Source organism: Procambarus clarkii, chromosome 54 (assembly GCF_040958095.1).
Source record: "Procambarus clarkii isolate CNS0578487 chromosome 54, FALCON_Pclarkii_2.0, whole genome shotgun sequence".
NCBI classification, from domain to species: Eukaryota; Metazoa; Arthropoda; class Malacostraca; order Decapoda; family Cambaridae; genus Procambarus; species Procambarus clarkii.
In genome coordinates this window covers 16,440,505-16,459,869 of record NC_091203.1, presented here as the reverse complement: position 1 = coordinate 16,459,869, position 19,365 = coordinate 16,440,505, and positions in this window count along the sequence as shown.

The window sequence follows — 19,365 nt, the reverse complement described above, 5'->3', positions numbered from 1 at the left end:
CGAAGGCCAAAAGAATGAAGTTGAGATAGGATATGATAACGCCAAGTGGTGTCGTAAGCCTTTTCCAGGTCAAAAAGGACGGCAACAACGGAGGTCTTCGCAGCAAAAGCAGTACGAATATAGACCTCCAAGTTCACCAGGACATCTGTCGTGCTGCGGCACTTGCGGAAACCAAATTGAGAAGGGGAGAGGAGGTGATGGTGTTCCAGGAACCACATCAGACGAACGTTAACCATACGTTCAAAGAGTTTGCAGACACAACTTGTGAGAGCAATAGGGCGAAAGTCCTTAGGGGAAGTACCCAGAGACCCCGGTTTGCGAACAGGGAGGACAACGGCATCGAGCCAGTCCTCAGGGACTGACGACGACTCCCAGATCCGATTATACAGACTCAGTAAATACTGAGACGTGCTCGGAGGGAGATGGCGAAACATCTCATAATGAATACCATCGGAGCCCGCCGCCGTAGAACCGCAGAGGGCCAGGGCAGAACGAAGTTCAGAGAGAGAGAAGGGATCATTATAGGGAAGCTGAAGACGAGTGCAGAAATCTAAAGGACGAGACTCAAGGACAGGTTTACGAAGAAGGAAAGATTGGGGAAGATGAAGACCAGAGCTAACAGAAGAAAAGTGGGAACCCAGTTCGGAAGCGACCTGCAACGGGTCCGCCAAAAGAGTATCATGGAGGTGAAGGACCGGTGAAACATCGGGAACGAACTTACCCGCTATCTTGCGGATACGCTTCCAGATCTGGGCCAGAGGGGTTTCGGACATAATTGTTGAGACATAAGATGCCCAACATTCACGTTTAGCCGTACGGATGGCCCTACGGGCCACCGCACTCACTTTCCGAAAGAAAAGAAAAGAATCGGTCGTCTGCCTACGGCGGTGCCTCTTCCAGGCTGCACGCTTACAGCGGACAGCCCAAGCACAGTCCGCATTCCACCAGGGAACGCACTTCCGTGGACCCCGAGAGGAAGAGCGAGGAATAGAGCGGAGGGCAGCGTTGAAGACAGTGTCATGAAAAAGGAGGAGAGCGCGAGAGAGAGGCAGAAGGGAGAGGTCAGAGAGAGCAGCACTGAGGGTAAAGAGGGTCCAGTCTGCCTTAGCAAACTGCCACCTAGGGAAAGAGAGGGAAGGGCGAAAAGAGAAAAAGGAAACAAGGATGGGGAAATGATCACTTCCATGGAGGTCATCAAGAACCTGCCACGTGAAATCCAAGTAAAGAGAAGAAGAGCAGAGAGAAAGATCAAGACAAGAAAGGGTGTGAGTCCGAGAGTCCAAATGAGTGGGCTCACCAGAATTCAGAAGAGACAGGGAAGAAGATAGGAGAAACGGCTCAAGGAGGCGACCCCGGGTATTCGTCAGAACGTCACCCCAAAGAGAATGACGACAATTGAAGTCACCCAGCAGGAGCACAGGCTCCGGCAAGGAGTCTAGGAGGTGTTTCAAATCAGGAAGAGAGAGCGGGACACTCGGGGGGAGATAAACGGAACAAACTGTGTACCATTTCCCCACAAAGATACGAGCAGCAGAACAATGGAGAGGCGAAGGAAAAAGTAAAGGAACAAAGGGAACATCTGCACGAATCAAGAGAGCAGAAGAATTAGAAGCCCCAGCAATGGCTGGGGGGGGGGGAGAGAAAGGAATAGCCACGAAAACGACCAGGACGAGCACCAAGCATTGGCTCCTGGAGACAGACAGAAAGGGGCGAAAACCGCGAAATCAGAAGTTGGAGTTCGAGGAAATTGGCGTAATAACCTCGAGCGTTCCATTGAAGAATGGACAACGACGAGAAGAGAAAGGACAAAAACAGAGAACAAGGAAGAAACAAAGGCGAAAGAGCAACAGAGCACGTTAAAGAATATCAGGGTCGGGATCAGGGTCAGCAAAGTCAGGGTTAGGGGGCATGGGTAAACTGAGCAAAGATTGAGGGAAGGAAACGGGAGAACAGATCAGAGGTGGGCGGGCGGGGTCCGGAGGAGGAGGAAGAGGAGGAGACAACGGAGAGGAGCAGGCAAGGACAACAGTAGGAAGAGGGGGAGTAGAAAGAGGGGAGCGCACCCCAGCAAGAGCAGCAACCGAAAGGGAAGCAGGGGCCAAAGAAACCTCCATAGCAGGAACAGGGGGCGCAACCACTGAAACGGGAGGGGAAGGAGCAACAGAGCCAGAAGTAGGAGCTAAGGAAGAAAGCGAAGCCTTCTTACCCGCCGGGGAAGAGGAAGGAGAGGAGCCAGGCTTACGCTTCTGACTTAAAGAGACAGGTGTCCCAGCAACTACGTACCGGGCAACGGATTCCAGTGTCTCAACATGAGAAGCCGAACGAGAGCACACACGACGGCCGTTAGGAGAGCGATGGACATCCGCCTGCACCGACAGGCGGCGGGGAGAGCCGATAGATGGAGGAAGAGGATGGGAAGGAGGATCGGAGGGGGACGAGGAAGAAGACACAGGAGACATGACAGACCGGGTTGAAAGAAGGGGAACCCCAGACAGAGGACCAGGAGGGGGACCCCTCGGGAAAGAACTCAAAGGAACAGAGGAGGGGGCAGTGGGCGTATCAGGGTCCAAGGCCCGGAAATGGTTGAGAGTCTGAGGAAGGGGGGAAGGACGAGGAGAGGAAGAGCGCAACACGCGAGCATAAGAGATGTTAGTATAAGGCGGGAGCCGGCGAACCTGGCGCCTCGCCTCAGGAAAAGACAAACGCTCCCGGTGCTTCAGGTTAAGGACGGCCGCCTCATGCTTGTAATGGACACAGGCACGGGAGAACGTAGGATGGGCCTCACCGCAGTTGAGGCAACGAGCTTGGGGAGAAGTACACTCCGACTTAGAGTGACCTTCACTCCCACACAAAGGACAGAGAGAGACAGTCCCAGAGCAGCGGAGGGCACCATGCCCAAACCTCCAGCACTTATTACAAAGTCGAGGAGAAGGAATATACTCTTGGACAGAGCACCTAGCACCAGCAAGAATGACAGAGGATGGAAGGGTCCTACCATCAAAGGTGATCTTCACAACGCGAAGGGGTTGACGGCGACGACCACGAGGGGGACGAGTAAACGAGTCAACCTGGAGGACAGAATGGCCTTGGGCATCAAGGATATGCCGAATATCATCGTGGCAATCCTGCAGATTCCGAACACCGGTTGCAACATGGGGTGGGAGGAGAATAGTGCCAACACTGGAATTCATCTGAACGTTCTTGGAGACCCGAACAGGGATCTCGCCAAGGCAAGATAAGGCAGCCAAGCGGGAAGCCGCATCCTGAGAAGGAGCAGCAACGACACGTGTACCGAGACGAGTGGGGTTGAAAGTAACACACGCATCCACGGAATCTACAAGATGCCGATGGAGGGAGAAATCGTCAGGAGGCGCAGAATCAAGAGGGAGGAGATCAAAGTATTTGGCCCATGAAGCAGGACCAAACAAGGCCTGATACGCATCAGCACGGGAAGGAATCGAGCGAGTGCGGTTGGGGCGCGAACGGCGTTGAGAACCCCTAGAGAGAGAGGGGTCAAAAGGCGCAGTACGTCACAACGAAAGACTTAGCCACACCAGGGGACGAAGTGGTCACCACCGGGGGCTGGAGGCTCGACCCAACCTCAGAGGAGGGAGGGGAGCTGGGGGAAGAAGTCAGGACGGTCAAAGGAGGAGCAAGGTCGGGGCCCAACGCAGCGGGAGCTACAGAGCCTGGTCTTCCAATACAGGCCGACTCGGGGGCTTGGTCGCCCACCCCACGAGCCTGAGAGGGTACAACGGAAACATTCAACGACATAGAGACGAAAAGTGACAAATTCATCCACGAATGTGCCCCCATACCCACCATGGAGCCACAATTAGAGGCAGGACACCCAACAGGAAGCTATCGCCGATCATGCCGGGGCCCCCTAGGGGTGCGTCGTGAGTATACGCCCCACAAACGCCACCTTAAGAACCGTCAGTCCGTCGAGATCGGGTTCAGCGACGAAAGGGGGATTGACAATAAAAGGTTCCCCTCGCTCGAGACGTCGGGTACTACAGTTCTATGGGTGCAAGAGTATGCCTCCTCAAGCACCCGGGCGTCAAAATAGAAGAAGTCCAAAGAAATAATCCAAAACAAGCAAAAGGTCGGCAGGAAACGACAAGCAGATAGGAGAAGAGGGGGGAGAAAAATGAAACATAAGGAAAAGGAAAAGCGATCCGGCACAATTGGAGAAGACAGCAGCAGGAGTGCAAGGCCAGAAAAGGACAGAGGACTGCCCAACGGAGCATCACACTCCGGCAGCAGTCCACCAAGCCCCCTCACGACGCCAACGGGCCGGAAGGGGAGGGGGTGGTGCTACATAGCCTTCCCGGTTTGGTACCTTCTTTTTGATAATTACTTACTTGGGCACAGAGAATGGCTTCAGCTCATGTTTGGTGTTGCATAGCTTTCCCGGCTTGGTGCCATTAATAATTACTTCCACTCGTGTTTTGTTTGAGTGGTTTAAAAAGGGGCTTGTATCGTGCTGCTACTTTATTTCGTCAGAGAGAAGTCTTGTATGATTACAGATTTCGTACGTCTTATAAATTCAGTGTCTCCCACTGCTGGGAATCTGAACCGGAATCAATCTAGTGCGCTGCCAGGTGTAGGACTCCTAGCGGCAGGAAGTTTTAGACCTCCATAGAGGTAATTGAGTGGCAGGGACGCCACCCAACCGCTCATCATTGATTCCAGGACGTTTTTATTTTACTTTCCTAATCGTGAACAGACACACTCGATATTTAACAAGCTATTGTATACAACTTTGGCGGAAAATTCAGCACAAGTGCCGCTCTGAATTATGAAAGAGGCTAGATACGATTGTTAGCCGGAGCACTAGGCCTATGACATTATTCAGTACCTAAGAGTATTTTGGGTATTGTTAAGTTAATTTGATTATTGTACCAGACAAAATGACGTATTGGTAACAATGTGATCGATAGCTTAGTTTGTAAGTTTTTTTTTTTTTTTTTTTTTAATTTTTACATGCAAAGCATGCAATTTAAATACAATAAAAACAATACAGAATACATAACAAAGGAAAACAATAGACCACCGGCCAGAAGGGCCGACAGCATAGCACAACAAAACACATACACGAGAAAAACATAGAAAAATACAGCATACATCAAAGCACAAAACATAATTCAATGGCAAACTAGCAATCACAGTAACATCACAAAACAAAACCTCCAGAAAAACAAAATATACATCAGGAGGCATAGCAGGAAACAGAACAGGACAAACAATACATTTCAAACAAAACAAAGAACAAACACGTACAACTGGTAAAGCAATATAAAAACACCAGTTCAAACGCACAGCACAAACAATACAGGAATAAAAAACACACACCAGGGTCGCCTGGTGTTAGGGTCGCCTGACAGCTGGGTGGACAGCGCTTCGGATTCGTAGTCCCGAGGTTCCGGGTTCGATCCCCGGTGGAGGCGGAGACAAATGGGCAAAAAGTTTCTTTCACCCTAATGCCCCTGTTACCTAGCAGTAAATAGGTACCTGGGAGTTAGACAGCTGCTACGGGCTGCTTCCTGGGGGTGGAGGCCTGGTCGAGGACCGGGCCGCGGGGACACTAAAGCCCCGAAATCATCTCAAGATAACCAAGATAACCAAGCCATCCGCCCCGTAAACAAAGGGCGAGGCCAAAATAAACAATAATAATAAACAAGCATAACACGCACACCTGAAAACAAAACAGGCACAAACACAACAACTGACATGCACTGGCCTGAAGGACCGAGAATAAAACAACAAAGTACAGCAAGAAACATAACAAGACACTTCAGCACAAAACAAATCAATACAAATTTATACAAAGACACTAAACACCGGCCTGAAGGGCCTACAACAAAAACAGAAACATAATGAAACAAGAAAAAGAAACAATACCAGAAATAGAAGAAATACAACAAAACAACGGTCATGAGAACAAACATAACACCGGCATGAAGGGCGCACAATAGGTACAACACATTTCAAACAAACCACAGGTCCAAGCACACACCAAACACACAGCAAGCACACAGACTACTAAAATTTCTCATACTTATCCGGCCACTCCGCCGCCGGGAATCGAATACAATACGCCTCCCAAAGTAACATGACGTCCTCCGTAACAGGATCATTACGAACCATACGAGGATCAGGCATTAACGCCAGCACACCCACAATAAAACACCGAGCCAGCCGAACCCAGATGGAAGAAGGGCACCACGGAACAGGACGCACGCGGTCCACAATGTCAAGCCGCAAAGGATGCTCATCATCATGCGCCACTCCGGAGGCCAAGATGATAGGGAGAGGCTCCTTCTCACGAGGCCGGGCAATGAGCAGCGCACTGGGAGCCTCCTGGGCTGCCTCACAGGGTCCCGCGTCAACCACCGAACGTTGTACCTGCTGGGACCCCCCACGCTTGGCATCCTTCTTCAGCACCAGCTTGATGCCTCGGCTCGCACCAGAACCCACACCACCCACGTCCGTAGGAGCAACCACCTCCCACTGCGTAGAACCTTCTGCAGGAGAAAGAATAGGAGGTAAATCAGACGCACAACCATCGTCAACAGTAGACACATGGACATCAGCCACCACCAGCGACGTAGAGCGCGAAGCACCTGGAATCGCCACATCATATCCCGAAGCTCCACCTGCGTCGTAGTCCTCCACATCAGCCCAAGCAGTAGAAGAACGCCTGGAACGCTTGGGTACTGGCCGCACATCCTCACAACCGGAGACGGACCCAGAACCACGGGCCTCACGAACCGGGCGAACCAACGCCCGTCGCAGGACAGCAGCAGCCTCAACCACATGGGGAACCGGGCCACACACAACAGGACGCTCCGCAGCCCCCCCAACACCCAGCACAGCCGTAACACCCGGCGAGGGTGCAGGACCAGGCGCAGCAGCAGGAGTCGAGGAAGATGCAGACGACCCGCAGAGACCATTCAGAAGACCCTCGGGAGCAACTGGCACAGCGAAGTGACCAGCGACAGGAGCCACCGGAACACCCGGCGGAGGGACTACAACCACTGGGGGCATGTCGGGTGACGCAGGGGGGGGCCGCATCAGCAGCGAATGGGACCTGCCCCTCTTCATCTCCGGAATCCACGCCCTGACGGAGCGGCGGGAAATCCTCTTCCCGAAACAAGTTAACAGGTGCAGCAGGGGCCTCAGAGCACCCGGCAGCCTGATGCCCTAACTGGCCACACCGGAAACAAGTACGGGGCTGCCGGGCATAATACACCCGAACGTAGTAACCCAGCAGCCGGACAGAAGATGGGATTTCCGAACGCAGGCGCATACCTAAGGTACGGACGTTCGTCTGCTTCCCAGCATACTTCCCCGAGGAAAGCGTGTTCACCCACACACTGATGACAGCACCATACCTACCGAAGAAGCACCGGAGAAGGTCTTCAGGGAACTCCAGGGGCGCACCGTGCACACTGACATATGTCAGAGCACCACTTCGGTCTGAGACCGTAACGGAGCCGGCGCCATCCGGCAACTGCAACAAACGCCCTTCGTTCCGCCGGAGGAAGTCCCGATACTCCTCCACCCGCACGAACTTGACAATCACCCGGTGGGCCGTAACAAGCTGAACTCCATATACAGCATCCACCGGGACACGAAGCATGTCGCACATCACCAACTCAATGGCCGGATAACCAGCCTGGCACGAGAATTCTAGTCCCACGGAATTCACCCGCAAAACAGGAGGAATTGCAAGGCCCCCCATGTCAAAACGGCCACGTCAGCACGCAGCCAGGCAGGCAACAACACTGGGAGGGCAGTGACGCCCCATCACCTGGCGATGTTACGGCCCTCTCGGGACGCAACGGGGTTCTTACTCTGATGTTGTTAGAGGAAGTTGTATCCGACCCCAAGCCAGTAGTGGCTCTTAAGGGATGTGATCCGTGACGCAAGAAACGTAAAGGGGGAAGGGAAAGAAAGTTAAGAACTTAAGATTATAATTACCATCACCTATAAATAATATATAAAAGAGTGTATAGGGGGAGGGGTATTAACACGGTACAGGGGAAAATGCACAAACGTCTTCTGCTGAAGACTCTTGATGCCGACTCTCGGTGCTGAGTCCTCGGTGCTTTCGTGGTCCCTCGACGAATCCTTCGACCAAGCTGAGTCTACCCCAAACACAGGCCAGCCAAAACACAGGTCCACTGGGGGCACCGCCATGGAGGCCGTCTACCACACGTCCAGCAGGTCTGCTGGCAGGTTCCGGATCAGCAAGGCTGGTCAGGCCACTCCACGAACGATATAAAGGGTAACGCCCTAGACAGGAGCCTCGCGTGATGCCACAAATCACTCTCCTGTCCTCAATACCCCAGTGGATAAACGTCTCCAGCAGTCGGTCCCGGGTAATCCTTCTACTGCCACTCCACTGGCAGGGTAACACCACAGTGTTCTTCCGGGGGACGACTTCACAGCTGCTGCAGCAAAGCACAAGGTATGGAGACGGCTGCCTTGGGTAGACTGACTCAACTTCCATCACAGCAGTCCCAGGTCGACTCTGTAAGCAGACACGTCATCAATAACTGGGACACACTAAGGCACCTCACTTACAGGCTCAGACACAAACGCCCACCTATCCACTCCATAGATGGCGCTGGTGTCTGAGCACCACCTCACCAGAGGTCAGCAGCGGCGGTGTTGTGAGCTGCACAGGACTGGAAACTGGCCCTTGTGGCCAGTATTCGCCGTCCTCACCAGGTGTCGTCGTCCGTTTGGCGGGGGTTTCGGGAGCTGACCCACAGATGGCGCGGTCGTCACTGCTCCGTGCTCGGACGTCGGATCCGGGTTCGTAACAGGCGACCAAACAGCAAACAACTCCAACAGCCACGGAGGTCGGTAAACGTCCTCACTCCACGGCCGCTAGCAGTCGACTCCCAGTTTGTAAGCAGTTGCTTCCTGGTTTGGTGCCTTTTGATAATTACTTGTTAGCAATCGACTACAGATACATTAAATATATCGGTACTAACCGTGTTTGTAAAATTACCTAGATTAGCATGGGAGAAAATAAGTTGCATCGGCATATTGAATAGGCTTCAAATGTTAACTGGCATTTAGGTCTTTGATGTTATGAATGGACCAAGTACGTTAGCGTTCCACAGGTTAATGTCAATTAGCAAAGTGGGAGAAGTAGCATCGTTCGAACATAGTGCTGCCTGTCTGAGGTTAGATTGCAAGTACAGAAGGGTGTGACCCTACTCCATAGTGTTGGAGTTTGACAAAAAGTGTGCTTGTCAGGAGCTTTGCATAGGTCAACTAAGTTGACTATGTTAGCGAATTTACTTACTGTAACGCTCGATAGTCGCACCCCTCCCATCTAATGTAATTCTTGCTGGTGCCAGAAGCTCTAGTCGGGAATACAGTCCCTTTCTTCACCTGTACAATTGGTACTGGAAATTATGGCATTGAGCCAAGAAATCTGGTATTCTGTTTCCTCTTATTTGGTTCCTCAGACCATTCTAAGAAAGAATGTTGGTGTATTCACTACATCAACTGTGGTGATGCCCAATTTGTTGTTTTTGTCTCCATTAAAAGTGAAGATGCCATCCTTCATCTTTGACATTACCATGCCATAGACCCCCAACGCATCAACAAGCTTCTCTTATTTCCCCCATATCCCCCTACAGTCCGTGTGCCCCCCTTTGTCTTTCCTTACTCATTGATTTCATTTCGCCAGTCTACTCTAGACTTTTCTGTCCTGCCTGCAATAGCGTGCAGCATTACCATTAGATTGAAGAAGATTTGAAGAAGGGGTACTGATGGAGGCTCCGTTTTTAAGGTTTGGAAAATGAGAACAATGGAAGAGAAGGAAGTTAGGGAATATTAGTGTGAAGCAATACACGAGCATTAGTAATGGTAGAGGAGTCCAGCTGCCAGTTCTGGCGCCGATCCATGAAAGGAGGGAAGATTAAACTGGATAATCTGTTCAAACTTACAATGGACGTAAATATGAGGGAAGGCAGGTTGAGCCTTCCCGCAGTGTATTCTGCGAGATCAGGAAGAGCTGCCAGTACAATAATGTCCAGGATCACCATACAAGGGGCAAAGGAACATCTTGCTTCTGCGCTTAAAAGAACCATGGCAGTTTTCCAAAATTTTGGAAAAGAGGGAAGTACATTCCCTCTCCATGCAAAGGCATGGAGAGTGAATGTACTCCTGAACTGAGCCCAAGGTCCAATAAGGACACCAATCCTACAATGTTCACTTGACCCGATATCTGTTTAGGTGGTGCTAATTAGAGGCGATTGGTTCAGGTGGGATGCTCTGAACCTCCAATTTCCCCCACTCTTAGTGGTCAACCCCAGGGTAGGCTTAACCCCAAGATGAAAGCATACTGAGGAATGCAGAAATCTCCATACATGACCAACATATAGGAACATGTTTAGCATGTGCCCCGTCACAGCAGGCAGTTGAGGGGAGTGGGAAATACCCCCTCCTACCTGAGGACAGTGCACCAGTGTCCGTTCACTGTGCCAAGGCACCGTCCACCGAGAGGGAGCCAAAGACTAAACATGGTCTGGGACCACCATTGCCTTAGATATGGAACCCGATATTCCGTCTGTACAACTCTGGAGACTACTCGCTCTCTCAGATCCTAAAATAGATATGTATTTAGAAGCACGTAACTAGAAATTGGACTTCACATCAATGCACCCCTTCCCGCCATTGAACCCAACAAGGTTAGGCACAAGCACTCGAATATCTTCGGGGCTAACGGATAGTATACGTGGGCCATTATATAAGGGCCTTAAAAGTAGCCCAAGGACCGATTGGAATAACAGCCCTACAATACTAGGTTGATGCTATGTCTGAACTAGACGGCTGATTCAGGAGGGCCACGCAACCTCCCATTTTACCCCACCCAGGTGATGCAACGACTGAGTAGGCTTAACCAAATAAAGGAACTGAAGTGAATGCATGGGTCTATGCACAGCAAACACACGGGAGGCACTTCGCTTGTGTACCGCCACAGCAAGCATATAAGAGGACAGTAGGAGCCACTCACTTACCCGGGCAGAACACAACCCCCTGCCCCCTCCCTCAACATCAAGGTGTAATCGAGGCGGGAAGTAAATGTGAAGTCTTTGTATTTACGTCTTCAGTAAGGAGATTGTATTGTTTAATCTGTAGCTGTGAGAGATTATTTTCTGTCCAAAGTTGTAGGCCAGACGTTTGGGCCTAGTGTCACCTAATTTGACACTCAGGTGGCAGTCCGGGATGAACATAGGCTGGTCAGGGACGCCAGAATTCAATCGGTACCAGTGTGCTGGGGTCACATTCAGATGCCACACGATTTCTTGCACTGTCCGTCCCAATACCTATGTAAATATTGAAAAAAGGATTAAAGCATCTTATAAAAATACACCAATATTCATTTGTCTCTGGAGGATTAACTGAAACACCCTGCCTTTTAAACTACGACCATAATCCCATGTAACATTCTGAACTTCTCCCTCCCATAAGTAGGGGGGGTGGGGGAGACTCAATTCAAGTGTTTATTAGATTCTGTGTGCATATCATTTACAGCAATTGAATGAGGACACTATAATTATTATTAATAAAATATATTTTAGGAGAGAAACGGGGATGGAGAGGGTGAAGGAATAGGTAGAGGGAGTAGGACCAAGTTGAGTGGGTGAAGTGAGGGCCAGGCAAAGGTGGTGGGAAATGGTGAGGAAGGGAGAAAGAGGAGTACAGGCGAGGAGGGACCTGTTACGTACTCCTAGCAGAATACGTATATAAATTTAAAAATAAAATTTTTTGTTCTATTATATCATTGCCTGTATATGTACACATATTGTGTTTTTGTAAATTATCGTGTGGTGTGGCAGCGTCAGTGGAGACAGGAGCGCGGTTGCTTTGCACACGTCTAATACCTGTTAAATTCGGGAAAGCTGGACCTGTTCAGTTTGGAAGTTCCAGATGTCACTTTTATTTAGTTTAGGTAATTGTTTATTTTCTGCAATTAAACAGGTGGCATTGTACTTATATATTTTGTAAGTAACTATTATCTGTAATTTGCATTCTTGTGTGTTTTGAGAACAAGTGGTTGTTCAATTAGTTTTAAATATTAAAAAGTCCTTAGTTTCCATCCCTCATCCTGGGATGAGGCAGACGGGAGGTGAGAATTTGGGTAGCGACAGAGCGAGAGTTCAGTAGCTTCGGGGAACCAGGAAGAGTAACATGTGGGAGATAAGTCTGTTACTTCTTGTTGTGCCATATTTTATTATACTATATTAGGAGAAGGACAATACCTTTTGTTTGTTGTATAAGTTAACTTGACCATCTGTGTTTTTATATTATACTGTCTTGAATATATATCTATATAATATTTTGTATCTATTCTTCAGTCCTAAAGGAAGATTTTTATTTATGTGCTCATTACTTATCAAGGGGTTATACTGGTGACCCGCTTTAGAGAGCAGCAGTGGTATCCCTAGACGTAATAAAAGCTTGGCTGCTGTAGGGTCACGAGCCGTAACGAACGATAGGTAACAAAGAGTTATGGGGGCCTGTCCGGGAGATATTGTTCCCACTTAACCTTAATTATGCTAATCTAACCTTGCCTTCCTAGGTACCAGTGTGTTAAGTGTCTGTGTGTTTCTTAAGAATATTCCATGTGCCAAGCAAGCCTTCCTGCGTGTCAAGTAACAACGTTTCACGATTTTGAGGTAAGTCATCCTATATATTTTGTTTGTGCAGTGAGGCCAAGCGAATTTTCAGTGTGGTGACAATTTTACAGTGAAGTGTAGTGCAGTGCCATTGTTTTTAATTATTGTTGTGAATCAAGTGCCAAGTGTTAGTAACGATGGAGGAGAAAGCTGCAGCGTTGGTGGCTCACCCAGACTTTGAAGGGATTCAGAGCCTTAAAAAGACTGAGTTAATTCAAATGGCAAATCAGTTGGATTTGACCGCCAACAATAGAATGGTTAAAGCCCAAATATTGAAAGTCATTGTGACACATTTTGTTGAGAATGGAGAGTTAGAGGAAGAAATTCTAGAGGAGTTAAGAGAGGAGTCGAGTGATCAGATGACATTAAAGCGTCTTGAGTTAGAAGCGCAAATAGCCAATGCTAAGCTTGAAGCTCAAAAAGAACAGAGAATATTAGAACTTGAAGCTCAAAAAGAACAGAAAATATTAGAGGCTGAAGCTCGTCAAAGAGAGATTGAAGCTCAACAGCAACAGCAAATATTAGAGGCTGAAGCTCAGCAGAGGGAGCTTGAGACTAGACGTTTAGAAATTGAGGCACAGTTGCAAATTGAAGCCACAAAGAAGCAACAAGCCGAGGAACAAACTAGGCAATTAGAGATTCAACAACAAATGGCTGACACTAACTTAAGGCTTGAAACACAGCGTATGGCAGCTGGGCATGGAAATACTAGTAATGTTTCAATAAATAGTGATAATAATCCCATAAGGATGAATAAGTATATAGAGTTACCCAAGTTCAATGAGGAGGATCCTGAGGTTTTCTTTGCACATTTTTATAAAATTGCCATCAGTATGAACTGGCCAAGGGATCAGTGGGTAGCCATTATGCAGTCTCAATTTAAGGGGCGTAGTCAGGAGGTTTTTACATCCCTACCTGACGCTCATAGCTTTGATTACGAATTTGTAAAGAAAAGCATCTTAAATGCATACCAAATAAATCCAGAGGCACACAGGCAAAAGTCTAGGAACCTAAGGAGGATAAGTGATCAGACAATAGCAGATTTTACTCGTCAGAAGACGAATTTTTGCAACAGATGATTAAAGTCACTTTCAGTCACTGACTTTGATGCTCTAAAGAATCTTCTTATAATGGAAGAAGTATTGTCATGTCTCCCAGACCAGTTGTCTACTTTTATGGCAGAACAAAAGAATGTAACAGACATTTATGAGCTGTCAAAGCTCGCGGATGAGCATGAGTTGTTGACTAAGGCCCAGTTTACGGCCACTTCACCTAAGTCTAGTCGTAGAGTAAATTATAATGCTCACCGAACTCCTTATCAGAATCCATCCCGTCCTAATGCTCCAGTTACTCCCATGAGCTCTTCTCTTACAAAACCTAACCCTGCTACTTCATTGTCAGGAATGTCAAATAATAATAAGGTTATTTCTAAACCTACAGTTGGTTCCACAGGTGTGTCCACTGTAAGGTCCTGTTCCCATTGTAAGAGAAAAGGCCATGGAATTAATTCCTGTTTTATATTGCACCCTGAGTTACGACCAACTGGTCTCATTTATTGCAGAGGTGTGCAAAATAAACTTACTAATAAACATGTAACTGTAAACCCCAATTGGGTGAAACAGTATTCACCATATATGTCTTCAGGTGAAGTTTTGTGTATTAATGGGAAGTGGAAGCCAGTGGTTATTCTTCGTGATACAGGTGCTTCCCAAACCATAATTTCATCCAGTATTCTTTCTGATGTTGAAAAGAGAGATACTGGAAAGTTTGTTGTTCTTCAGAGTGTTGCAGGATGTAAAACTGTACCTCTAATAGACATTAATTTCAGATCCCCCATTACACCAAGTTTATGCACTGTGGGTGTTAGTACACAGTTGCCCATCCCAGGTGTGGATGTTATATTGGGTAATGATGTGGCCATAAATCATGTTGTGGGTGAGATTGATCCCCGTTTGTGTAAACAGCCAGTTGCAGACCATGTTTATTCTGCCTGTGCTGAAGTTAGTTCTATGAATGAACCTGTTGTAGAAGATGGTTTTGTCCATTCTACCTGTGCTGATGTCAGTACTAATATAAATCCAGTTGTCAGTTCTGATGTTGTTACTCAAGCATTTGTTCCAGTAACCAGTACCCCTTCAGTGGAGAAGTGGGATGTGGTTGTTCCAGATTCCTGTGTGGCCGATTTAGTTGTTGAGAGTAAGCCTGATACTATGACTCTGCTTTATTCCAATAAATTGGGAAAGGATGTCCATGTACCATTGTCTTGCCCGCTCACTACTAACGTTGTGCCAGGAGTTGAGAGAAACTTAAAAGCCACGACTCTGTATTCCAGCCAAGTGAATGGTTTAGGACAAGATGTCGGGTTGGCAGAAGTATTCCCGCTCACTCCAAGTTTAGAATCAGTTGTCGAGAGTAAGTCTGTTGTAGAGGCCCCGCCTCACCCTAGTCAAGGTGATATAATAGGGGAGGAGGTCAAACTACCTGTTACTTGCCCGCTCGTTTCAGATTCCCTTAATTTATGTGCACTGAGTAGAACTGACCCTAAGATTTCAGTGAGAAGCAAGGAGACAGTCTGTACTGTAGATCCAGTTTTGGAGAGTTTGAGAAAGCAGCCAGAGGATCAGCTTCTGTTGAGTAGATGGAGACCCATTGAGCCTCCCTCTTCAGTTGTCTGTGAGGATGTGACCCAGCTTGGTAGTGATATTATTGATTGTGAGCAGACAGTACTCCAAGCAGCTCCAGAAGTCATGGGAGGAAATTTTGGTAAAATCATTGAGAGTGGTAAAGTAGCATTTGGATCTAAGTTGCGGAGTTGTGATTCTTATTCCATGTGGAGTAAGTATTTCTCATTGGGTACATTGAGTCAGAGTGTGTGTAGGATGTTGAAATCTACTTTTATTCTGCAGGAGCCATTTTCTTGTGAAGTAATGGACTGTGGGACATCTTTGTCAAGCCTTGTGGTTGAGCAGAGAGAGTTTACTCAAGTAGGTTGTGCATCCAGTTCTGAGGAAGTGGTGAGTTATGCTAGAGCAGTGTCTCTATATTCAGATCCAATTAATTTTAATGCACGAGTGATAAAAGTGTATGTTCCACTTAAGTGTGGTGTTGACTTTCAGAGTCATATTGGAGTTGATTTTCAGAGTCATATTGTGGGTGAAGGATTAAATCATACTGGGGAGCAGATGTTTGAGGCTCCAGGTGTGTATTTCAAGTTGGGGGATAAGGTTATCCTACCTAGTGTTAATCATTGTGAAGGGTTTCAGATTGTCCTTGGGTGTTTCCCAGGTAATCTGCTGTTCATCTTCAAGATGTTAAGACCCTTAAACCTCTTGGTTGTTTGGTTGTCATCAGACGGAAATAATTTGGGAAGTGATGGTGAGGGTTGTAAAGTTTTCGGCATGTTTTATTTAGTCTTTTGGAAGACTAGACGGTTGATGATAGTGTGTGTTGTGTTCAAGTTCACCATCAGGAGGTGTGAACTTGTCTTGAGAGTTATGATTGAGATATGGTGCCTAGGCATATGCCTGTTTTCTTTCACTGATCGTTATGACAGTTATGAGGCAATTGATTTCTGTGTTCCTTATGGATCATCTGAGTCAGTTCGATCAGGTAGTCTTTGCACTTATCTTGGGTTGTATTTCTCTCTCTCTCTCTCTCTCTCTCTCTCTTGGTTGGAAGGTCAAAGGTTTGCTAAGTCGGTGTCTTGTGTTTCGGAAGGTTCTATGAATGGGAAAGTCTTATGCATAATTGTGAGGTTTAATGCTAATTTCTCTAATTTTAGTATCCATTGGGCGAGAGTATGTGTTCCACAGAGGATCAAGAGTGATGAAGAGCAGATGTCTGTGTCAGAGCATACCCAGGAGAAGTCCCAAATCTACTCAACATCCAGTCAGCTTCAATTAAGCAGTTCAGCTCCAGAAAAAGGGAGTAATGGAAAATGGAGTCTGTCTTGGAAAACTTCACCATGTGGAAAAGGGATCACATGGAAATACGGAACTGATCTTAGAGAAATAGTAGAAACAAATGAAAAGCTAAATTGCCATGATAACTGTGTGAAAGCAGCTACCTTTATTGACAATTCTATTCATGCTAATAATGATAATGTTGTAGATAGGAGTGTGAAATATGATCTGAAACAAAGTGAAATAAATGAGATAGTACCTTGGAGAGATAAGTTTGCATACTCCAGTGACACATATGTAGAACATAGTCATAAGACTGAAATTTCTGAGTTTCCTGTAAGACTATATTTGGAGTGTTTTCATTTTTGTCCAGAAATGTGTTCGAATTACTTTTACATGTTTGGTGTAATTAATACCAATAATCTCAAGTGTCATACCTTTTACTTTGAAAAAATGCCATTGATCTTCAATCTATTGCATTTTTTTTCTTGGAGGTGGAAGTGTTACGTACTCCTAGCAGAATACGTATATAAATTTAAAAATAACATTTTTTGTTCTATTATGTCATTGCCTGCATATGTACACATATTGGGTTTTTGTAAATTATCGTGTGGTGTGGCAGCATCAGTGGAGACAGGAGCGCGGTTGCTTTGCACACGTCTAATACCTGTTAAATTCGGGAAAGCTGGACCTGTTCAGTTTGGAAGTTCCAGATGTCACTTTTATTTAGTTTAGGTAATTGTTTATTTTCTGCAATTAAACAGGTGGCATTGTACTTATATATTTTGTAAGTAACTATTATCTGTAATTTGCATTCTTGTGTGTTTTGAGAACAAGTGGTTGTTCAATTAGTTTTAAATATTAAAAAGTCCTTAGTTTCCATCCCTCATCCTGGGATGAGGCAGACGGGAGGTGAGAATTTGGGTAGCGACAGAGCGAGAGTTCAGTAGCTTCGGGGAACCAGGAAGAGTAACATGTGGGAGATAAGTCTGTTACTTCTTGTTGTGCCATATTTTATTATACTATATTAGGAGAAGGACAATACCTTTTGTTTGTTGTATAAGTTAACTTGACCATCTGTGTTTTTATATTATACTGTCTTGAATATATATCTATATAATATTTTGTATCTATTCTTCAGTCCTAAAGGAAGATTTTTATTTATGTGCTCATTACTTATCAAGGGGTTATACTGGTGACCCGCTTTAGAGAGCAGCAGTGGTATCCCTAGACGTAATAAAAGCTTGGCTGCTGTAGGGTCACGAGCCGTAACGAACGATAGGTAACAGGACCAAGGAGATGGGGATGAATCGGAAGAAGTAAGTGATTATAATAAGAAGGCGCAAAGCCAGGGAGACTATGTAAGACCATGAATGGTACAGGATATTCAAAAGTCGCTAAATAACACTAAGGATGCCAATACTAGAACAAAAGTTCATAAGGCGATCGATATCAAAGATATGTAATTCTCCAAGGATTCTATATCGAGGGAAAAATGACCCCAAGAGACAGTCGGGAAGCAAGACACTTGCACATCCTTAAAGTCTGGACATTTAACAAGGATATGGACGACCGTAAGACGGACATTGCCGTTCGAACAATAAGGAGCAGGGCGGCACTCCAGTAAGTGCACGTGAGTTAAACGGGAATGGCCAATAGGTAACCACGCCTGAGCTGTCTCCCACCGCCGGTTATGGTGTTAGGAGGAAGGCCACGTAGACACGGTACCCTTAAGAGCACGCAGTTTGTTACCAGTAACAGACGACCAACGACCCAACGAATGGGCATTGATTGAGGAATGAAAGACTGGGAAGAAGCCGGAATAAAGAACGCCTTTGCTGAAAATAGGACAAGCGTGGGTAGCCTCCTTAGCGGCAGCATCTGCACGCTTATTTAAGGAAACATCTATATGGCTGGGAGCCCTGCAAAACTCGACTGTCTTAAATCTGCTGGAGATAAGAAACAACCAATATTGAATTTCGACTTCCACAAGATCGATAGGATTAAATTACTCCAGAGCCATGAGGGAACTGCGATAGTCACCTACGACGACCATGATCATACAAAATTGCATAAAGTTATGCCGTGAAGATACTAGTCTCCCGTAGTCTCATATAGGTCTGTTCAGGAAATACAACAGAATAGCCTACATCGTCGGTAAACTTAGTGGGAGTGTGAAGAAAATGTTCAAGGATCAGGTGTTTCAGAACAGTAGGAAGCGTAGAATCATTTGCCATATGGGTCAAGGTTTAGCAAAACTCTCAAAATGGGACCCTCCATGGGGGGCAAGGAAGGAACGACACGAGGAGAAATATTGGCAATAGGAACAGAGAAAGAATCTTGCATGCAAAACGCAAAAATATATGTTTTCAAGTCGTATGGAAAAAAGAAACAAGAACAAAATAACGTTTTAAATAACTAATGTGAGACAAAAAAGGAGCTAACCATGACTGACTCAGGGCTTGATCTCCGGACTGTGAGGTCGCAGAGAACGCTCCCACAGCTGGGCTTCTGCGGCTCTTAGTTATACTTTCCTACTCACTGATCTTATATTGTATACTCACTAAGGGTCTAATTAACAGCAGAAAAACACATGTGTGTTGTTTGTTTTGTGTGTGAGTGTGTATTTACTATTTGTGCCTGCAGAAATACTGCAGTTAGGTTCGGTTGGGCAAGCGAGACAACCGGCAAGAAAAGGAAGTTAGTGAAAGTGAACAGCTCTACAGGAGGGTTATCCATTAAAGCACGACGTA